The sequence below is a fragment of the Octodon degus genome, unplaced genomic scaffold, assembly GCF_000260255.1.
Source record: "Octodon degus isolate 3935 unplaced genomic scaffold, OctDeg1.0 scaffold00014, whole genome shotgun sequence".
NCBI lineage: Eukaryota > Metazoa > Chordata > Mammalia > Rodentia > Octodontidae > Octodon > Octodon degus.
Genome location: NW_004524590.1, coordinates 8,923,483 through 8,934,197, shown reverse-complemented (window position 1 = coordinate 8,934,197; position 10,715 = coordinate 8,923,483). Strand labels below are relative to the sequence as shown.

At 42.3% G+C, this 10,715-nt stretch overlaps 1 pseudogene; it reads left to right on the top strand.

The window, feature by feature from the left end:
• Positions 1-9,500: 9,500 nt before the first annotated feature.
• On the top strand, positions 9,501-10,214 carry LOC101587372 (annotated as a pseudogene).
• The last annotated feature ends 501 nt before the right edge of the window (positions 10,215-10,715 follow it).

Genomic DNA, 10,715 nt, shown 5'->3' with positions numbered 1-10,715 from the left:
TTTATTTATTTATTTATTTATTTATTTATTTTTGTGGAACCGGGGATTGAACTCAGGCCCTTGCGCTTACCAGGGAAGCATTTATTCCACTGAGCCATCTCGCCGGCCCTAGGAAATTGTTTTATTTTAGGGCTTGAAACACATCTCTCGAAACTCTCTTAACCTTTGAGGTTTATGTTGACAAGTCTGTTGTTATCCTAATAAGTTTTCTTTATTAAAAAAAAATGAAAAAGTAAAATTAGAGCAGGGGAAAAGTCAAATGTAAAAGGTGACTAATTGGGGCTGGTGCGATGGCTCAGTGGTCTAAAGCACCTACTTAGAACAAGCTTAGCAAAGCACAGGGTGGGCTGAGCTGGCCACACACACACACACACACACACACACACACACAAATAAATAAATAAAATTAAAAATAAAAAAGGTGACTAATTTGAAGGTGAGCAGTTTTTGAGAAATGTGAAATAAAATATTTATTGCTTGTGTGTATTTGTTCCCTCAAAACCTCGGGCAGTCACTGGGGTATGGTTCTAGAGGGTGTGAATAATTCATGACCAAGGCTGGGATTGTCTGCTGGGATATGAGTGTGAGTGCCACACCCAGCCCAGGGCAGATGAGGAGAGAGACCCACTCTCTGCGGCCATTGAGCCCCTGCTCCTGCGCTTTTGCTCTTGCTGTTTTGCTGTTTTCAGCCGCTGTGAACCCCTGCCCTTGGCCATGTGCTGCTCTGCCTTGGAGCCAGCTGAGTATGGACTGAAACTTCCTATAACTGTGAGCTAAATAAACCTTTCCTTCCTTCATTTTGGGTGTCAGGTACTTGTCCCAGCAATGAGAGAACAGTAACTGAGACCAAAAAAAAAAAAAAAAAAAAAAGAAATTAATAATATTAGATGAAAGTAACAGAAAATGTACAAACAAGAAAAAAGAAACAAACTAAAGAAGAAATAATAAGGGAAAATTTGAGAGAGATAGAAACACAGAGAAACAGAGACAGAGAGACAGAGACCAAGAAATAGAAGATTCAGGAAAAGAACAGAAAAGCAAGAAGGGGAGGAAGAAGCAACATGTATCATGTACAGAAACAAATTCCCTATGATGAATGTTGTTATTATGTACATCTAAAGTGTACTGATAAAATGAAAAGTAAAAAACAAAAGAAGAGGGAAAAATCACACATGTGCACGCTCACACACATACACACACAGATACACACACCACATGAGAAAAAAATGGCTCCAACAATTCTTTATATTTTTCCAAGGGGGGTGGTGAATGAAGGCAAGAGATAGGAAAAGGAATGTTGCGGGACTGTCCTGCTACAAGGTTGTATATGGTTAGATTTCTGGACTTATGTGTAAACATAAGAATTATATAATTCTTTATGCCTATTTTTAAAATATATTTTAATTTTTAAAATGTTTTTTCATCATATTCTGTAGGGACTTAAAGTTCATCATATCAATACTTGATGAAAAATACCTGTTCCATATTATGCCTAAGATGTTTGATATGGAGACAGATAGTGAGGTTAAGCTTAGCAGCCTAGGTTGTATGGTAATAACAATAAGCTTGTCTTCTGGATGGTTAACAACCTAAGTTTGCAGACCAAAATTAGAGAAAAAGGAGGGCTACAAGGAAAACCAACATTTTGGTCCTAGCCTTCTAAGGTCAATTAAGACTCAGGACATATGAGAATTTGTACTGTTACATCATGTAACTAGGTAGTGTCCCAAATTTTCTGATCAAGGAGATTATGGGGCCAAAGAGGAAAGTGATCAATGATGAAGAGTGTGCCTAAGGAGAGTCACATGGAGAGAAAACATTCTCTCAGGCTTTCACAGAGAGCACATTGGCCAAGCAATGGCCGTGACTCATCCACATGGCTGACACTGATAAAGGTTCTACAATCTGAGGTACAGGATCTCAGGATAAATCCTGAGGGGATTTGACTGACCTTATCAGACTCAAAAACTACAACTCTTGTTGCATAGGTCCTGCTTTACCCTGATCTTAACCATCCAGCAGAAAAGTATAAAAACGAAGTATAAGAAGTAAAGCCATGCTGTTATGTTGAGCTATAGGGGACTCAGGTCAACAATTTCTGACACTGCCAGTCAAGTGGAAGACCCAATACTACTATGGATTACTGGACTCTTTTAGAATATTTTGCTGAGTTAACACACCTATAATATTCAAATGACAGAACTAAACAAAAAAGAGGATATATAAATGAATGTCCATTTTGTATCTATGTATTCAAAATGGTTAGGATAGATATACAGTTACATTCTCTTAATGAATAGAGGGATTATTGTATTGTATTATCTATTAGTGTTTGTAAATAGGATATCATGTCTGCATCTTGTACAGCAAATAGCCACTAGGAAGAGAGTATACAATGTGTTAATTATTGAAACTGTCCTACCAATTTGATTTGAAACTGTCTCATTGCTATTTGTTTCTCAATAAAATTATGAAAAAAACCCAAAACCCCCCACAATTCTTTATATTTTCCAAATAAGTAATTTACCCTCACCCCTGAGGATCTGTACTCTTGTAATCCAGTTGGTCACTGTCCTCTCTGCCCAACTTTTTGGCTTTTGGGAGGTACCGCCCACTAGCCCCTGAGGCTACTTTGATGGAAACCTCTGACTGTGGCAGTTGTTCAAGCAGAGGAGCATCTCTTTATGTTGATAAACAGGAAAACAATCAGACTCCTACCGGGTGTAGGCAGCTGGTGGGGACTCAAGCAGACAATTGACTCCCTGACTTCACCCTTGGATCCAGCTGCCTCTAAATGCCGCACCCACCACTCCTGGACTTCCTCTGCAGAGTGGCCTGAGCTTGCACTTCTCAGGGGAATTACTTCCAGACCCCACTCTCAGTGCCCATCTCCTATGGCTCTCTGACACAGCCACCATGTCAGGGTAACTCTGAAAGTCCTGGAGTCAAGCTTTGGCGTCATTGTTCTGTGGCTCCATCCCATGCAGTCAACCCCTTCCCCAAATGTGCCTGATTAAACTCCGTCTGGCATTGTGGGAGGTGCTGCACTTGGTTTCTTCTGCAAACCTTCGTTTTTCCATGAAAAAGCCGCTCTTGTGGTAAAACCTTGTGCTGCTTTTGCAGTTTACAGCAGCTGGGGCTTTTCTCGGGGCTAGCGCTGGTCGGTGGTGAGGTCCTTTAATTCCCCGTGGGGCTGCTGACTCTGGAGCTTACCTTCTCTCCGGGGGCTTTGGCTTTGTGCATTAGCAAGTTGTTTGGTTAGTTGGCACCTCTGTGGCTCTGCTTTGAGGGAATAAAAATGTAGATCCAGCTAGAATTTGGTGCACAGAGTTGGAGGGGGGGGCCACTTGCTCTCCTGTCTTGCTGCCCAGGCACCTGCTCTTTTTTCCTAACAGCATCCTTATGAGTGCTCAATATTGGTATTAGAGGTTATCCTGCTCTCTTTTTTTCTACTTGTATAATACTCAAATATATGTTTCATAGTTGATGCAACCAACTTTTCATTGATGGCTGTTTGGAATTCTTGGTCTTTGGTAATAAAATTAGTGCTATGATGAATAACTTTGTGGAATTAAAGTTTTTTTATTGTTTGTGTTTTTTAGGGATAAAAGTAGGCTACCTGGTTTAAAGGATAATTGTATGTGAAACTTTGTTTGATATTTCCAAATTCCTCCATCAAGATCACACCATTTTGCATTCCCATCAATGATATGAGAATTTCTCATTAGTGAGTTAGGCTTCAGTTTATAATTTTTTATTTGGCAATTGCTAAGTGGCCTCTCCCTGTGGTTTAAATTTGCTTTTCCTTGTTGTGAACCTGGTTGAGCTTTGTGGATATGTAAGGGTTATTTACACATTTTTCTAATTGATTATGACGAGGCAGCCCTGCCTACTGTTTTCCTGTTTCTCTGCTCTCATCACAGACGTGTTAGCTTTGCATTAAGAGAAGGATTTTCTTTCTTTCTTTTTTTTTGGCTGGCTCAGGCTGCCTTAAGGGCGAGTCTGCTAAGGCAGGTGGTGGTGGGAATCTAACCCTGGTATCCTGCTCCTGACTAGCTTTGCATTAAATAAGGATTTCCAATCATCCCTTTCTCTTCACTTTGCATGCTGCTGTTCAGTTGAATCTGCTGTGGCCTTTTCTTCTAATCTCTTGTCCATAATGCAACTTTGAAATTCTTGCAGTGCCTCTATTGTCCTTCTGATGAAGCCATCTTCAAGGCTTGGCACTATGTGCAAGGACCCCTGCCTCTCTCCAGCCTCGGCGTGGGCCACCATCCCCCTGGTTCTCTGAGATCTGCGTGGCTATTCAGGTCCTAGAATGCATCATGTTTTCCTTTCTTTCTTTTTTTTGTGTGGCCAGCCTTGCCCACCCTGGGGGCGGGGCTGGTGCAGCGTGTGGTGCTGGAGATCTGCAGGCCCTGTGTGCTTGCCTAAGCTTCCCTAAGCAGGCACTTTAGACCACTGAGCTATCTTGCCAGCCCTAGAATGTGTCATGTTTTACCCAGAGCGGAGCCTTTGTACCCTCTCTTCTGCTTGCAGTGCTTGTCGTTCAGTTGTATCCTATTCATTCTGTGATTTTGAGGGCCACTTGTGAGCCTTTCCTTGGAGACCACTTGTAAGCCCTCCGTGGTAAGTGAGGCTCACCTTTATACCTTGTAACCACCTGCAGGCTCCCTCAGAGCTGTCATCACGCTTGCTGCAATTACTTTCCTGTGATGGTTTTACCTCTAAGTGGGCGGAGATTATATTTGGTTGGTTTGCTTAGTAGATGCTCAGTGAATTCTTAGAGAATAAGTGAATGTTTTGCAAGTGTAGAGAATGACATCAAACAGCACAGACAGGCCTATCCCTACACACAATGAAGGCAAAGTGTTAGACTAATGTTTTTGGATTAGTGAGCTTTCCCCATGCCCCCAATTTGAGGTTACAATGCAGAACAGCTTCCACTCTGTCAGACATAAAGCTAGCCACAAGAGAGAGATCATGCAAACAATGGTATCCACATCTGTGTCCAACGTTTGCTCAGTGGTTTGTTCCTCACCCCCTTCCCCCTTCTCCATGCTGAGTGGTCAGCAGCACTATCAGCAACTCTACGTTCCATGCTCCATGCTCCACGCTCCACTCTCCAGTTGCTGAGGGAACCTCTCTTGGTTTTGGTAGGCAACACAGCTTGGCTTAGCATAATTTCAGCTCCTGGTCATGGCTCAATCTCCCATTTTGACAGTAGTGATGTTTTGGGGTGGCTTGTCCTTTACTGTTTATTGTTTTCATGATGATAAGAAAATGAAAATCAATAGATTATAAAACATGTAAGTACAGAAAGACACAGATTTAACTTGGGCCATGTGGTGGACCCACACTTTATGGCCATGGGCCGGGTCTCAGCCTCAGCTCCAGAAGGGTACAAGAGTACTGTCATATAGATGCCCTCCTACGTACTTTGCTCTGGATGGCTAAGTTGTTCGGCAAGTAGGCCCCCGGATACCAGGTCTCTTGATTTTTGAGAGCAGCTGTCAAGTCTTAGACGTTGACAACTAATCTGAATTAAGTGCTGTGCTAGCTAACACAGCAGGTGTGACAGCTAGGCCTATGTGGGCCACCAGAAAGGAACTGTGGGCCAACAGGACCAGGCCTTCCTGTTGCCACCTTTGTTAGAGGAGTACAGTGTGGGCTCTCCCACACACTCAGCTGTCCTGAGCTGTTCTTCAGTGCAAAGCAGTGGACACCACTGGGGTGTCCTGATTTTGCTAGGACATGGAGAAGGGGCTTTTGCAATGCACAGGATCTATGTCACATGCCAGGACTGGGTTGGCTGTCTGCATTTTCCCAGCTGCTCCTTCACCCATGAGTAGTGCAGTGTGGAGCAGAACAGGGTGAAGGCCAGGCATGGCCATTTAGAGAGAGTCCTCATAACGTTGTCCTCCAGATATGATTGCTGGAATAGCTTGATTATAGTCTTCCTGACTTTTTCTTCAGATATAATTTAAGGAAACATTTTATTACAAAAAAATTTAAACTATGGGATAGTTTTTCTTGTGCTGGCAGAACTGGGAATTGACCCAGGACTTTTGCACTGAGCTACACCCCCAGACCATTTATTACTATGATTTAAAAAAATTTGAGACAGGGTGTCCATCCCTGTGATGTTTTTGTGGTCACTCCCGATGTGGTCAGAGAGGCCAAGATACAGGCTTTTCAAAGTGCATGTTTCTAGACAAAAGAAACACTGAGCCACTAGGCTACTCACACTGGGCTTGAACTCATGATCCACCTGTTGTAACCTCCCCAGAGTGTGGAGCTGCAGGCATATGCCACTGAGCCTGCCTCAGGCTGTTTCTTGGAAGCGGATAAAACCCCCATCTGACCAGTGTTCTCCCTGTCCTGGAAGGATGACACCTTTGCCTTCAGGGATGTGAAGGTGAGGCCCAGCAGACTCTGAAGATCTTGTTAAAGCAATTCTAATCTTCTAAACTGCCCAAAGAATTTAGTTGCTTCTCCTTAGTGTCCTGTTCTTTGTTCAACTTAGTATATAAGTGACTGGCTCCATATCTATCTTTTCTTCTTAATTTCCTTATGAGGGCTCCTCTGCCACATAAAACTTGTGTTAAATAGATTTGTATGCTTTTCCTGTAATTTATCTATAAATTTAGTTCTCAGGCCCAGCCAAGACCCTAAAAGTGTGGAGGTAGAGTTGGCCACCCCTCCCATTAATCTAGGAAGGCTAAATTCTGCTCTGACCACCAGCCTATGTCTATTCAGCCCCCTGAGGTTCTAGTCTGTAAGGCTGAGGAGTTCTCATCTCCATTTTCTTCCCACCACTTGGATGTCTCAACTTTGCTAGGAATTAGTGGAGAAAGGTGGATAGATAAGATCTGTGGCATGTGCCAGGACTAGGTTATTTGCCTACATTTTCCCCTAGTCCCTCTTCTACCCAGAGAGGGCCACCCAGAGAACCACAGCGGGTGTGCAGTGCCCACCTTCTTTTCCCTCCTTTGCCATCAGCCACTGGTTTTTGCTCCTTCAACGCCCTTTCTCAGCCACCAGCAGGAGGGGCTCCCAAGATGAACAGTGCACTTTCCGAGAGGTATGGGAAGTGGTCTTTCTTAGTCGTGGGAGGGAAGGAGGCTTTGGCACAGAAAGAAGAAAAGCACGTCAGTCATGAGATGTAGACATTGAGTTTCTTTTTGGTACTGGGGCTCAAAAGTGGGACCTTGTACTTGCCAGGCAGGCACTTGTTCCACTGAGCTATCTGCCCAGCTCATTGAGGTTATAAGTGCTCTTTCTTTTATGTTTTTGCCCTTGTCAGTTTTTCTGTAATGAAGATTTATTGTTTTATAATTGGAGCAAAGATAGAATGGGGGCTAGGTGAGTTAGCTAGCCACAGGCAGTACTCACTGTGTGTTCACCTAGTGGTGTACAGGAGCTCAAAAACAAGGTTCACTTACCCAGAGCCTGTAGCCCAGGGATAGGGTGCTGTGTGATGACTCTCTTCTTTCACCTCCTCCTCTGTCTTCTTCTCTTATTTCTTTGTCTTTCTCCTTATTCTCTTCTCTTTTTGGTGGTATTGGGAATTGAACTCAGTGTCTTTGCGCTGAGCTACCTCTCCAGCCCATTTTTCTTTTTAATTTTATCACAGGTTCTTGCTAAGTTACTGATATGCCCAGGCTGGGCTCAGACTTGCAATCCTCCTGCCTTTGCCACCCCAGAGTGCTGAGATCAAACCATTCTTTCTCATTCTTCTCACTCTTTTTGGAAGGAAAATGCAGGCAGAGGGCACTATAGCATGGTAATCACTCTATGCTCCGCTCATGCCCAGGATCAGAGGGAGAGGTTTAAGCTTCATGTTTCTTCCTAGCTAGCCAAATGACTATTTCACATAGCATGCACCATCGACAGGGCTGGCTGTGTAGTTTTCAAGATTTACTTTCTGAAAGACTTACATTCCAAAAATGTAAGAATCCATGTTTAAAACCTAAGAATTTAAACATGTTGGCAGTGAAACTTAAGTACAGCATCCTCCTGGGTGCTGGGCCCCATGGTCTAGGTCACATGCCAGTGAAGCTGGTGCCGGCTGTCGACATTTCTCCAGATATGTGTAGGGGGTCCAAAGGGGACTTAAAAGGCAAGAATGGATGGCAGATTGGGCCTGAGAAGGGAGAGCAGAGCAGAGGGATCCTCATCTATGGCCAAGTCTTTGTGGCTAGTTTGGGATCTTAAATGGGCTGTATCTGAGACATTAAGGAGTTAGAAAAACTGAGTTTTGATTCTCTGTCTGTGCAAACACAAATGAATTATGTTTTCTCCCTGGACTTCAACTTCTTTGTTTCTATTGAGGGGAATAGAATTAATCTCTAGAGTCTTTGGCAAATCTAAGAAAATTCTGGGATTCAGCCTTTCAGTCCTTGTGTAGCACGTGACTTCAGCTGTCAGTTCCATGAGGTCCTGAGTGGCGGACGCAAGGAGTGGGTCAGGGCTGCTCCATACAAGTGTTATGTCAGCCTTGAGGAAGGGACAGTTTTAAAAGAGAGTGAAGGGAGCTGGGAGATGGCTCAGTGGAATAAGCCCTTCCCTGGCAAACGCAAGGGCCTGAGTTCAATCCCTGGTTCTGAAAAAAAAAAAAAAAAAAAAAAAGAGTGAAGAAGACAGCTTAAGGGAAGGAAGGAGACATCGTTGCCTTGGATGTCAACATTGGAGTCACCTTTAGCCAGCTAGCGAAACACACAAAACTTAAAACTCCTCTCTGTTTCATTTTAGCAGGACACAATTATGAAGCCATAGAAGAGGATGGGAAACCTGTTCCCAAGGAAATGTACAGACTGGGAGCAGGTCTTCCTGGAGGAGGTGACCCTTAGCATTACAATCCAGAAAATACTCAGCATATGAGATGTATTTTTGTATTAGAGCATATATTTCCTGCAAGTAACCATTAGGGCTGTAATTGTAATGGAGACTGCATCTTTGTGTCTCCATTACAATTAGATGGGGAAAAAGAACAGAATGGGGTGGTCATTTAGGGTTTTTACAGCTTCCTTAGGTAGAAAGATTAAAAATTAATATCAAGAATTTGCTTTATGTTTAGTGAGTCTCAGCTTCATGTGGTTCCCATGTTGTGTTGTGATCAATAGTCATAATTTGATTTTATATTTCCTTCCTACATGTGCTAGTGAGGTATCCCACAAATTGTTCTAGAGATGGACTTGGAGCTATTGGTTGAGATTCTGGCATGTAGAGGGCCAGGGCTATGGGCATTGGACATGCCAAATTTGAACATCAAATTTATGAGAAATTTATATGATATTTTATGTGAAGATGAAATGAGGGGGGAGCTCACGCTGTGATATAGAGGAGCACAAGACCAGTGATTTATGGGAGGCAATTAGATTTTTTTTTTTGAAATTTTGGTTGACTACTTGGATACATTTATTCATTAAAATTAAATTTCATGATTTGCTGCGGAGCCGGAGGAGGAGGGGAGAGGCCTGGAGGACACCAACATAAACAAGTTGAAATCATCGGAGAAGGATAAAGTTCGACAGTTTATGATCTTTACACAATCTAGTGAAAAAACTGATGTAAGTTGTCTTTCTCAAAATGACTGGAAGTTAGATGTTGCAACAGATAATTTTTTCCAAAATCCTGACCTTTATATACGAGAGAGTGTAAAAGGATCATTGGACAGGAAGAAGTTAGAACAACTATACAGTAGATAAAAGATCCTCAAGATGAAAATAAAATTGGAATAGATGACATACAGCGATTCTGTGATGACCTGGCTCTTGATCCAGCCAGCATTCATGTTTTGATCATTGCATGGAAGTTCAGAGCAGCAACACAATGTGAGTTCTCCAAGCCGGAGTTCATGGATGGCATGACAGAATTAGGATGTGACAGCCTAGAAAAGCTAAAGGCTCAAATGCTCAAGATGGAACAAAAATTGAAAGAACCAGGACGCTTTAAGGATTTTTACCAGTTTACTTTTAATTTTGCAAAGAATCCAGGGCAAAAAAGGATTAGATCTAGAAATGGCCATTGCATACTGGAACTTAGTTCTTAATGGAAGATTTAAATTCTTAGACTTATGGAATAAATTTTTGTTGGAACATCATAAACGATCAATATCAAAAGATACTTGGAATCTTCTTTTAGACTTCAGTACAATGATTGCAGATGACATGTCTAATTATGATGAAGAAGGCAGCAGCGGCTTACACTGATTTCTTCACATGTGATTGTTTTCCCCTGGAGAACTGGCAGAATTCTTTATGAAATTATTGAATGTGGAGATGTTTGAAAAATCTCCTCAAGTACCTGCCTGGCAAGCACAAGATCCTGAGCTCGATTCCTGGAGAAATTGAGGGGAGAACAGTCTCCTTTGGCTTTCCCTTCTTTTAAGTCCTGGAACCATTTAGGCTAATTGAGGATATTTCTATTTTTCTATTCTTATTGTCACATGTAGTCTTCACTGAAAAAGTGAGAAATGTATAATTTTACATATGACTGATAATTTTGCTTTCTGTTAAGTTTTACTCAAAATTAGGAAACTTCTTATCTGGAGATTGGCATGTAGATGTATAGAGACATGCATATATATATATAGTTTGTTTTGAGAAGGGGGTCTTGCTCTGTAATTCAGGTTGGCCTTGAAGTCACTGTGATCCTCCTTCCTCAGCTTCCTGCATGCTGGGATTACATACAATTTGAAATTTTTCAATAAT